General features: G+C 43.1%; 1 protein-coding gene and 1 long non-coding RNA gene across 4 annotated transcripts in view; one reads left to right on the plus strand and one right to left on the minus strand.

Annotated features, from left to right (window-relative positions):
* Nucleotides 1–13,053, plus strand: part of AADAC (arylacetamide deacetylase) — a 40,829-nt gene that overhangs the window by 9,382 nt on the left and 18,394 nt on the right. The window lies entirely within an intron of this gene.
* On the minus strand, nucleotides 1,819–12,117 carry LOC117882962. Its single transcript, XR_004647148.1, has 3 exons — nucleotides 12,035–12,117; nucleotides 10,582–10,688; nucleotides 1,819–3,337 (listed from the first exon to the last, which is right to left on the minus strand). It is a non-coding gene; the product is annotated as an uncharacterized LOC117882962 (long non-coding RNA).

The raw sequence follows: 13,053 nt of genomic DNA on the forward strand, positions 1-13,053 counted from the left end.
ATCTTGAGTTATTTTGTGTTTTGGGGAGGATGTTCTGAACACCAGATTGGGAGCGTGGGTATTACTCCATTCCAGATTGACTTTCATGATCACTTCTTCCTCAGTTTAGTATGGTACTTGCCTATCTTGAGCGGGTGCTGCGATGATTCATCTGCCAAGCTCTTTGATAGAAAATGCTATAGAAGTGCTCAACATTATTGTTACTATAATAAAGTATTTGACAATCTGGAAAAAAAAAAAAAACAAAGTGGGCACCTCTAGGTCTCTGGTTGGAAGTTGAAGCTAGAGAAATTCAGACTAGTAATACAGCACAATTTTGAAGAATTCTTAACCATTGGAACAACTTACCTAGGGACCATCACAAAGTCTTTAAATCAGTATTGACTATCTGACTAAAAAGATATGCTATTAGCTCAGAAGTTATGGGTCTGATGCAGAACTTACTGGGTGAGGTTCTCTGGCCTGTGTTGTGCAGGAGATCAGACTAGATGATCATAGTAGTCCCTTCTGGCATTCCAAATCTATTGATCTGTGAATGCTTATATTCACTTCCCTTTCACCACCTCCACTAAATGGGCAAGTGTCAGAGGTGAGAAGGGAAGCAAGTACATTTTAAGCTAAAAGTGCTGCTGGATGTTTAAAGGTGGTGGAGATATTTTTCCATTGTGACACACAAGTTCTTCCCGTTAACATGACATGCATGCCAGGAGAATGTTTCTTTCACATTTGGAGCAGCAGAGAGAAGTCAGCTTTAAATTTTCAGAGTGAACATTTCTCCCATGAAATTAGTGAGGGATTGAGAATGCTTCTGAAAATTTTGCTATGATGTCATCATTATTCAAACACTAATAAATGAACTTTGTATACATACTTCTACCATTCGACTTAGTCAAATATATCTTTATGTTCCCATTCACATGCCTTCGGCAAATCACTGTGCAGGGTTTTGCTGTGGGTTTCCCACTGTTAACTGTTTTGACGTTTTCCACAGAATGTGTTTTAGCATTCTTTGGACAATTTCACTATATGTGCATTTAGATGCAGGGCCTGATTTGTAAAGGCCTTTAGGCACCGAAAGATGCATGTATGCACTTAGGGGGACATTCAAAAGCATCTAACTCCTAGAGTTAGGTGTTCAGCTGCCTTGTTGAATTTTCATAAGCACCTAATCACCTTTTGATAAAACTGGCTTGTAGTAATTTAACACCTCTTTCAGGGCTTATGTTGAGTTATATGATTTATTTCTAGAAATTAAATGGAAGTTAGTAATTATGTTTGGTTATAAATTCATTAAAGTATTAAACACATTTTCAAAAATGAGGTTGCTTAGGCATCTAATGCAGAACCAGTTTAAATAAACCTATTAGGTTTAAAGGTAAACTCAGTGTAAAGGATTTAGCAGACAATGCATGATGCTTTTTTAAAAAGAAAAAATCCTATAGTTGCTAAAGCTCAATGTGCCTTCTTGAATTTAGGGCAGACTTTCAAACTTGGGTGCATGAACTTAGGCACCTAGGTTTAGCTGTGGCAGAGCAGGTTGTCTGGTGGATCAGAAATTTGTCAATTACTGTCCATTTACATTCCAAGCTTGTTCTGTTAGGGACCATTTCCTACTATATGTTTGTACAGCACCTAGCACTATAGTGCTGATGGGGCATTGGGATATGACTGGAATACAATGTTAAATAATATGGTGTTAAATGGATAGTCTGGGGAACAGAAATAGGACGTACAGGGAATGTGAGAGAAAACACACGTTGGTTAAATCATTTTAATTAACCAGTTACCTCTACTAGGTTTCTCATTGTTCTCTGGATCTTTTTAGCTTAAGTAAATTATAGGCAGGATCATTATTATTTTTATTTGATTAGACAAAATAGCTTTTAAAGCAAACAAAAAATTACCTACAGTTTAAGAATGGTTAGATAATAGTTTAGTGTCAAAATCTGAACTCAACATGGGATGTTACATCTTTTCAGAGATAATAAATCAGTTTAATTCATTCAGCATCTTACCACAATCTTCTTACAAAGGCAAACTTCTGTGTTACTTCAGTACCAGTTTGGGCAGGTGATTTGTTGGTACTAACATGGAACTATGGATCCTTTCTTAATTCCAATCAAGTTTATCTGCCAGTGGAATGGTGGCACTGCTCATGTCAGTTCAACCAAACAGTTCTACGGTAGAATCTAGAACTTTAAACAAGGTACTTAATTATCAAAGAATGTTAATTCAGTTCAAAATTACCTTGACAAATGAATACTCGCAGCCAAGCTTTGTCACTTGTACAAGACTATCACACATTAAACAAAAACAAAATATGGAGGTAGTAAAGTAGAATAGCATCAAAATTCTCTAGAACATATCCCATACTGCAAGCTCTTATACCAATTTACCCCAAAGATTCAAATAGTGATAAATATCTAGCTTGCAAGCCAATTTAAAGCTCCTTTCCCTCTTTGTCTAAGAAGCTGTTAGTTCTTTTGACCAAAATCAACCTAAAAATCCCACAGAGCTCTGAAAGACTCAAGGTTTCTTGCAGTAGCTCTTGCTACTTTCTTTTCTAAATAGTATTAGATTTAATTAGTGTAATGAGTTTCCCCTGCTTCAACGCTCAGTTACTTTTGATTTAGCATAACTTCTAGACAATAACAAGACTAGTTGTTAACAGAAGGGTCACTCTCACTGGCCAGACAATAACATATCTGTTCAATCTCTCTCATCCAGATGTTTTGGCTTCAGGGCACGATGTATTGAACCCAGTATTTTGTACATTTTTCTGCTGGATGGCATAGCCTGGATCCTCTTTTTGGCAAAGCTGATGTGAACCAATCAGAAACTGACCCATGGTTCTGATAAAGATTTGAAATGTCCAGCCAGAATCTGAGGTGTCCTTTCTCAGCATCCAGTGAGAAAATAGGGTGTCTCCTTTATGGCTTCTTGCAACTTTGCCTGGAAAATTCCAGTATCTTCGTGCAAAACATCTCATGCCATAGCAGTTTTTGTAAGACATGTTGAACCATATGCTGAATACCTGCTTCCTTAGCTGAAGTCAATAACTCTCTACCACCAGTTACTTTCCATGGGCCCATTTGCAGTGTGATCCTTTGGCCAAATTTGCATGACTCCATACTCTTTCCATCACCACTTTTGAACTTTGAATAGAATCTTTATGTAAAGTCTCATCACACTCCTTGATGGTGTTGTCCTGGTTTAGTAGCTCATCCCAAATCAATATAAAGTCATTTGACCCATTTGTTGTTTGTATTACTGTAGCGCTAGGACTGCTAATTATGGACCAGGACACGTTGTGCTAGGTGTTGTGCTTGGTCAATCCCTAAAAGGAAAGAACAATGAAAGAAATCATACAAAACAGCTGGACACAATTCTGCACCACTACAGTCCCAGAACTTCAGTGGCAAGGTGAGGGAGTCCTGGCTATGAAATGATCCTAGTCTGTATATGTGCCAAACATATGGTTGATCAGGGCTTATAAAACTTTTGGTGATTCAGCTCAAAGATTTACACCTCACATTGGCTTCTCAAACATGCCATTTGAATGTCTCGGTTTCTTTCATGCAAAATAAATACCTCCTTAGATATTATCATTAAAGATTTATTTTTATATAAGTATAGATCACATTTCTATTTAAAATTGACAGCATGGTCCAGACTGCTTGCAGTACTTCTGTGGTTGCCTAGGCCACAAACTGAAATGCAGCATCCTCAAACTGAAGGATACTCAAACTGTTAATACTTTTATAGCTTTAATCTTTTGATACAGTTTTTTAAATCTTAATTGTCATCTTTCAGGATTATAACTTGTGATACTGTAACAAATATAATAATGTGATCTACTCTGTTACTAATTTACAGGCATAAAGTATACAAAATAGGAAAAAAGGTAACAGAAGAAGTTACATCATAATTTTGCAAGGGTTTGTGGTTGACTAGCTAATTAGCTGCTGTAGTTACTAAGGCCTTGTCGACACTGGCAAGTTTCTGCACAGTAAAGCAGCTTTCTGTGCTGTAACTCCCAAGGTGTACACACTGCCAAGCCATATAGTGCTCAGAAACTGCACAGTTGTAGCGCTCTAAAAAAACCACTCTGATGAAAGACATACAGCTTTCTGCGCTGGGGCTACAGTGCTGCAGTGCCAGCGTAGACACCGTGGTGATTAGAAGCGCTGCGATTGGCCTTCGGGAGGTGTCCCACAATGCCTGTTCTCACCTCTCTGGTCATTGGTTTGAACTCTACTGCCCTGCCCTCAGGTGACCAACCATCATCCCCGTACATTCCTTTGGAATTTTGAAAGTCCCCTCCCTGTTTGCTCCGTGATGCGTGCAGTGGTCTCAGCGCATATTTCCAGGTGGCCATGCCTGCTCCATGCACCAAGCGATCCCCCGCTTGGAGCAATGCCGAGCTGCTGGACCTCATTGGCATTTGAGGAGAGGAGGCTGTCCAGTCCCAGCAGCACTCCAGCCATAGGAATTCTGATACCTAAGGACAGATTTCACGATACATGATAAAAAGGGTCCATGACCGGGACACATTGCAGGGTAGGGTAAAAGTGAAGGAGCTGCGGAATACCTACCACAAGGTGTGGGAGGCAAACCGCCACTCCGGTGCTGTGCCCACGAGCTTCCAGTTCTACAAAGAGCTCGATGCGTTACTTGGCAGCGACCCCACCTCCACTGTGAAGGCCCCTGTGGATACTTCGTTGGCTCGCGTGCCAGTCGAGAGTGGACCAAGCCAAGAGGAGGAAATCTTGGATGAAGAGGGGGAGGGGGACCCAGGGGCAGAGGATGACTTGGAGGCCAGAGATGCATGCAGTCAAGAGCTCTTTTCTACCCTGGAGGAGCCTAGCCAGTCACAGCAGTTGGATCTTGGCGAAGCACAAACAGAAGAGGAGGCCCCTGGTAAGTGGATCTGATTTTGGGACATGCTGAAGTGAGTTGTTGGGGGCAGGAGGGTTGCAGAAAGCAGGCTTGTCTACCACCACATTCCTAGTCTGAGCAGTGGAACAGACTGTTGACTCCCTCACTTCACAGGAATCTCCCTCAGAGATCTCCAGGAAACTCTCATAGAGATGCTGGGCAATCCGCTCCTGCAGGTTCCTCGGCAGAGCTGCTTTGTTTCTTGCCCCATTAACGGTAACTTTCCCACTCCGCTTTACCATCATGGAGGGGGAAGGGGGAACCATTGCTGCACTCAGGCGAGTTGCATAGGGGCCAGGACGGAAGCCACAGGCTTGGAGAAGACCCTCTCTTGAATCCCTGCTCACCCTCAGCAGTGAACTGTCTTCCACAATGATCACATGCTGTGGAGAGTTTGGGACCAGGAATGATTATCAGCCCCCCCGCCCCCTCCACAGTGCTAGCTCTCCCCAGGAGCCATGTGCCCAGTGTACAGCAGCATCCAGGAACAGTGATTTACCCTGCCCCTGTGGCTACTCACCATTGTGGGGGTCTTGTGGCTCATGTGTGCTTACCTGGGGTCAGCCAGTTAGTATCCAGGGTGTGAGAACTGGCTGTGTTTTAAAGCACTGATTCACTGTTGTCTGTGTTGCAAACAATACTGCTTCTGTAAAATGTTACATTTAAACTTCACAGAGATGACCTTCGGAGTCCAGCCTCCCTCTTTGTTGTCGGCGGCAGAATGGCTGCACAGAATTAGAAAGCAGCCAGGAAGAACTAAGGAGGACTGTCTCTGTGAGGTTTTGATGCACTCCACTGCCGAGAAACAGGAATTGAAGGAGTGGCGAGACAATGAGAAGAGGGATTGTCCGGCACACCAGAAAGAAGCCATGGAGAAGCTCTGAAAGGTTATGGAGCGCCAAGTGGACACGTTCCAGGCAATACTAGCTCTTCAAACCGAGCAGCTCCGTGCCCGCCATCCGCTGCAGCCACTGTTGCAAAACTCTTTCCCATAGAATCATAGAATATCAGAGTTGGAAGGGACCTCAAGAGGTCATCTAGTCCAACCCCCTGCTCAAAGCATGTGCCCCCCCCCCCAACACACTGCCAACACACTGTTATCAACCTCCTGGCTTCACTCTCTACCCACAGCATTCCACTCCTCCCTCTTCACAGTCCAGCACTGTGGACTGCCAGTACCCACTACACTCAACACTCATCCCTCTGCAGTTTGGCCATGCTGAAGTCCAGCACCCGCTGCATTATACACCAAAGGAGAAGGTTGGGTATGATCTCTGGACATATACAAATCTATAGCAGTCCTGGGACCCCTCCTCCTCTTAAGACCCCATTTCCCTCCCTGCTGATAAATTTTTTCGTTTGACTCTCTCCTCCATTTGTTGTCTTTTAATAAAAGAATTGTGTTGGTGTCAAGGCTGTATCCCCACTTTGAACTTTAGGGTACAAATGTAGGGGCCTGCATGAAAACTTCTAAGCTTAACTACCAGCTTAGCTCTGGTCCACTGCCACCATCCCAAGAATTCCCATCCCTGGGAAGCCTTGAGAAACCTTCACCAATTCCCTGGTGAATACAGATCCAAACCCCTTGGATCTTAAAACAAGGAGAAATTAACCATTCCCCCTCCTTCCTCCCACCAACTCCTGGTGAATACGGATCCAACCCCCTTGGATCTAAAACAAGGAAAAATCAATCAGGTTCTTAAAAAGAAGGCTTTTAATTAAAGAAAAAGGTAAAAATCATCTCTGTAAAATCAGTATGGAAAATAACTTTAATCAAACTTAAAGAGCTCAGAGAACTCCTCTCTAGTCTTAGGTTCAAAGTACAGCAAACAAAGATAAACACTCTAGTAAAAGGTACATTTACAAGTTGAGAAAAACAAAGTAAAACTAAGACGCCTTGCCTGGCTTTTTACTTACAAGTTTGAAATAGGAGAGACTTGTTTAGAAAGATGTGGAGAACCTGGATTGATGTCTGGTCCCTCTCAGTCCCAAGAGCGAACGAACAACCCAAACAAAGAGCACAAACAAAAGCCTTCCTCCCCCCCTCCAAGATTTGAAAGTATCTTGTCCCCTTATTGGTCCTTTGGGTCAGATGCCAGCCAGGTTACCTGAGCTTCTTAACCCTTTACAGGGAAAAGGATTTTGGAGTCTCTGGCCAGGAGGGATTTTATAGTACTGTACACAGGACAGCTGTTACCCTTCCCTTTATAGTTATGACAGTTGGTTTGAAAGCAATCTTTATTCTCTAAGTGAAAGCAAAAAGAGCATGCAAAGCAACAGGCAATTATGTTAAACCCCCTTCTTGCATCATGTGCACCAATCACTTCCGAGCATTTTACAAGCACTGCAATCCCAAGCATAGCAACAGATATTAGTGGCTTTCAGCTTCAAACTGCTGCCTCAAGTCATCCCTGATCCTTATGGCCCCGCGCTGCATCCCTCTAATAGCCCTGGTCTCTGGCTGTTCAAACTCAGCCTCCAGGCACTGAGCCTCTGTGGTCCAGCCCTGAGTCAAGCTTTCACCCTTCCCTTCACAAACATTATGGAGCGTACAGCACGCGGCTATAAGTATAGGAATATTGTCATCGGCTTCTGTAAGGTCCAGCTTACAGGCATCACCAGCGGGCTTTTAAACAGCCAAATGCACACTGAACAGTCATTCTACACTTGCTTAGCCTGTTGTTGAACCGCTCCTTGCTGCTGTCAAGTTGCCCCATGTATGGCTTCATAAGCCACAGCATTAAGGGGTAGGCGGGGTCTCCCAGGATCACAATGGGCATTTCGACTTCCCCTACGGTGATCTTCTGGTCCGGGAAGAAAGTCCCTGCTTGCACTTCTTGAACAGGGCAGTGTTCCAGACTGCCTGCATTAATGTCTGTGAAATGCCCACGTTGATCCACAAGCGCCTGGAGAACCATTGAGAAATACACCTTGCGATTAATGTACTTGGTGGCTAGGTGGTTTGGTGCCAGAATTGGAATTTGCGTGCCATCTATCCCCCCGCCACAGTTAGGGAAGCCCATTTGTGCAAAGCCATCCACAATGTCACACACGTTGCTCAGAGTCATGGTTTTTCAGAACAAGATGCAATTAATGGCCCTGCACACTTCCATCAACACGACTCCAACGGTCGACTTTCCCTCTCCAAACTGGTTATAGACCGATCAGTAGCAGTCTGGAATAGTCAGCTTCCACAGTGCAATTGCCACGTGCTTTTCCAAAGGTAGGGCAGCTCTCATTCTTGTGTCCTTGCACCGCCCATGAATGTGGCTTTCTTCATGCGAAAGTTCTGCAGCCACTGCTCGTCATCCCAGACATGCATCATGATGTGATCCCACCACTCAGTGCTTGTTTCCTGAGCCCATAAGCAGTGTACCACTGTGGTCAGCACCTCCGTGAATGCCACAAGCAATCTAGTGTCGTACTACGTGTGGCGAGATCAATGTCGCACTCCTCTTGCCTTTGTAGTTTAAGGAATAACTCCACTGCCACTCGTGACATGTTGGTCAGAGAGAGCAGCAGTTCAGGATCCATCCTGCTTCCCGAAAGAGGTAGGGCACACAATACACAAACCATTGAAAGATGGCGCCAAATGTGGACGGAAGCACAGGCATTGATGGGATGCCAGAAAATGCATCCCGGTGCATTGGGACAGGACCCAGGATGCCCTGTGACCGCCCCCCTCCTTCCCACAAGTCTTAACAGCAGAAGAGAAAGAGGTGCTCTGTGGGATAGCTGCCCAGAGTGCACCGCTCCAAATACTGCTGCACAGGGCCGGCTTTAGGCCAATTCCACCAATTCCCCCGAATCGGGCCCCGCACCTAAGAGGGCCCCGCGCCCAGTGGCAGGGCCGCCCAGAGTGGGGGGCAAGTGGCAGAGAATCCCTTCCCTGGCTAGAGGCACCTTTTTAATTTTTACTCACCTGGAGGCACTCCGGGTCTTTGGCGGCACCTTGGCGGCGGGTCCTTCAGTGCCGCCGAAGACCCGGAGCGAGTGAAGGACCCGCCGCCAAAGACTAGGAGCGCGGCCGGGTTAGTACAAGCCTCGTGTGTTTTTTTTTATGTGGTTTTTTTTTTTAGTCATCCCTGTCGGGGCCCCATCGAAACTGTTTGAATTGGGCCCCGCACTTCCTAAAGCCGGCCCTGCTGCTGCAAGTGCCGCAAGTGTGAACACGCAATTGCGCAGGCAGCTGTCAGTGTGAACACAGAACCGTGGTTTCCCTTCTGCGCTCTCTGAGCGATGCTGTAACTTCCGGCGCTGTAACTTTGTCAGTGTAGACATACCCTCAATCTTCTGGGTGTGAAAAATAGAAGCAGTGTCTGCTGTTTGGTTATCTTTTTAAAAAAAGCTGACACCTGTTTTATGCAAAAGATTCTGGGCTATGCATGAATTTATATAACATTTTTGTTACTAATAAGCTCCATATTTTCTGTGTTGCAACTGCAAAAGTATATCCACGGTTTGGTTTTTAATTGCACTAGTCGAATCTGTGGTCCTTTCTGATATAGCTTTTACTGCAATATATTCAATTGCAAATCTGAATAAATTTAAGAAATGACACTTCAGACCTATACCTTTGCCAAGGAGAAATTTAGCTGAAACACATTTTTGAAGTTTACTCAAGAAATTAAGGTATTAATTTCAATTAAATGGAGTTAATACATTTAACTGGTTTCAGCCATTAGAGAACTCTCAAAGCTGATACTTGAGTTGTGGGGACTTTCGTTTGAAACTTCAGTTAGGTTTAAGCATCCTCAGATAGTGATAAGAATAAAGCATGCACCTTTTAGTAAGCTGCATTTGAGGATTTGTTTTGGATCCATCACTCTTTAGGCTCTAGTACAGGGAGGTAAAATGTAAAGGCACACACTACCCTCTCCCTGGTGATAGAACCCACAGGAGAAGAGAGAGCCCCAGAAACTCCATTTGGCTCACCTTGCGGAGATACTGATGCATGCTCCCAACAATGGGAGAGATTTGAGGATGGGAGAGAGAGAGAGAGGGTTTAGCCTCTTAATCCTGCAGATCCTCTGGACCAAATGGAAAAGGAAGCTGGAAACCTGTAGAGTACCAGCTGTTCTGTTGATTTGCTCAACCTCCTCATAATTTTTGGCAGTGTAGCTCCCTCAGAGGAAATGCACTCACTGCCTCTACTTCATTGGCTGGTTCAACTGCCCATCTTGAGAGAATAGCAGATGCCTAGGGGCCAGCATAAGCTTCAGAGAGGGGGGAAATGCCACAAAGAGACCATTGACAAGTTTCTGCTCAGACCTTTCTCTGAAACCCTGCAGAGGCCCTGCAGTACAGAGTTGGTTGGCATAGGCGTCACAGTGAGTGAAGGAGTATGACGTTAAGAAGCCACTATTTCTCCTCTGCTACTTTTCTGGTGTTTTTAATACATTTTAATGTTATTTGCTCCAGGGGAATGAAGCAAAGGGCTCTTAAACATGAACTCTGTGGGCAGATTTAAAAATAAACTGACTGTAACCTGAGAAGCATGTGATCTTCTTGAATTCTACTCTAAAAGCAATTCACAACAAGGCCTTGCATTTCTAATACAGCTTTCCCCATCGGCCTCAATTCTGTATTTTAACTAATTCTTTATAATTCTGGGGTTTAATATAGTATCAAATAAACTCTTACCTTTTAAAAAAGGTGTCACTGGAGAACATTCTTTTGAAAATTAAGTGAATTTATTGAAAATCCAACAAAGGTACCTCCTTGTATGTATTTTTACCTCTGGCAGAATCCTAGAAATTAAAGACAGAAAAGACCTGTTATGTGATCTTATTCAATCCATCTGCCAACACAGTATTGCTTTCTTCAACACATTCTCCTGAGCTTTGTTAAATGATTTGGATTAAACCCATCCAATTATTGAAAACTATATCTTACTATTAAATCAAAATACATGATGGCGGATCCTTGGGTCTATTTAGTAACATTAAAATGTGAATCTAAAATAGCTCCACAAACATCAGTGAAGCTTCATGGATTTATGTTGGTGTAATTGAGATCAAACTCTGGTTTGCTGGGCTAAATTCAGCAGTGAGTTAAACAGTGGTGCAAAAGTTGCATGTGTGGTGTAAATTGATTGATTGTAAAATATGTAAATGGCAAAAGTGTCACTTGCACAGATCTGGCATTTTGTGCATGTGTAAAATGAGTAACTTACATATTGAGGATGTGGAAGTTGCTGTTTAGCAGGAAAAGTAACTACCTGAAGGAATAACAGCAGCGGGGAGAGAGATGCTTTTTCTGTGACACTTCTCTTCAGTCCCCTTTGCATGTAAGTTACTCATTTTGCACATCCAAGTTAGTATAAATGACACTATTTTATTGCTTACCTCCAACTTCTATATGTCACTTCTGAATGTGGCCTGTTACCTACTCACAGGTTACTCAGGTATCAGTAATTGGTGTCTAGTTTTACTAATACTAGAACTATGCTGCTGTTGTTGATACCAAACTTCCCTTGGGGCCAAGGTCAATGAAGCACTAGTCATTCCTGTGGAACAGCTCATGGGAGGCAGTTCCTTTTTCAGGAGGTACAGAGGGCCAGGAGGGTTCATGGTCTCCAAAATTGTAGCCCACCTACCCACCTAAGATGATGATGATGATGCAAGTAACATTTGCAGTAGGAAACTCATGGAGTTCCTTCTCTTCTCCAGCCCCTTCTTGTGGGCGTTTCTCATAATATGGGAACTCTGATCCAGATTACATAGACTAAATGATATAAGGTAGAGGGTGCTACCTTACACAAAAGGATAGTCAGTTATTAAAATATAAATCCAATAAGGGGAAGAAGAGAACAAAGTGAAAGAGAATAAGGAAAAGTACTGGCAAACTGCATTTCTGTTCACACAGCTGCATGGCCACCACCCCTGGGTCAATGAAAACGAGATGGAGGAAGGGGACCAATATATAATTCTTAGCATGAGTTCTGCTTTCCAGATCATATATTAAATGTTCACAATAAACTGCAAATTCTGCTACTGGCATGTGCCAGACCATGATTACAACAAAGTTATTGTTAGTTGTCTCAGTGGCAATTAGAACTACACTGTAATGCCCACAAATCATGAATAATACTCACTTTATGGTCCAGACTATATGTGGTTCCTTCAGCTGAAAGAAAATACCAATAACTCATTGCCAAAATGTGCTACAATTTCAAGGAGCCAGCACATGATATGGAGACAGCATAATAATCACTCCACATAAGTGACATCAGAATCTGGCCCAATGTCTCTCCCTCAGCCCCCCAGAATCACTTGTGATAAGCCTTGTATGATAACAGTTAGATAGTGTCTAATTCTAAGAGTCTGATTTTAATTTCAGAAGCTGAATCCTTGATTTGCTTGCCAACCACTGTGGCATTGCTCTGTTATTCCATTGCTCATGTATCATAATCTAATCATGTTCTTGCTAAACATTTTAAAGCAACATAAGAACTAGGTTTCAATATTTTTAAAACCCAGAGATCCACTGGAAGGGGGGTAGGGAGGAAAAGCAAGTGGAAGAAGAAACAAGCCAGAGAAAACACAAGGCAGATTTTTTTTAAGCTTATATCCTCTCTGTTTACACTGGTGCATTCAGAAACAGCACTGAGGAAACTTTACATCTACTTTACCTGAATGTTTGATTTTGGAGAGATTAGTTGTAGGATGTGTGTGTCCAACGCAGTGAAGAGTAATGCTATTGCTATGACTAACATAAATACTTTGACAATTATTATTTGTGAAATCCCTGGCTTCTGAACTGAGATGTTAGACTGGTGGTGAGCAAAGAATGTGAAATAGCCTGTGCTTACCACTAACCACTTCAGCTGGAGAAACCGGTTTGTTTTTTCAAAAGATGTGTGATATAACTGAGCTACTACAGAAAATTCAGAATGTTTACATTTATATTCATGTGGTATGGCAGAGAAAGGGAAACATCATGACCGTGGCCTTTCCCCAACTGTTACACCAGCGCTGTTACACCCTTATCAATCCCAAGCTTCAGATGAACTGGGTAAATTTCAATCCCTCTGTCCATCTGGGATGGCAGTTCTGCTGGCACTTTTCAGCAGAATAAGGAATAACCCTGGTGTCTAGGTATTTCTATCAAAAT

Source organism: Trachemys scripta, chromosome 9, assembly GCF_013100865.1.
Source record: "Trachemys scripta elegans isolate TJP31775 chromosome 9, CAS_Tse_1.0, whole genome shotgun sequence".
NCBI classification, from domain to species: domain Eukaryota; kingdom Metazoa; phylum Chordata; order Testudines; family Emydidae; genus Trachemys; species Trachemys scripta.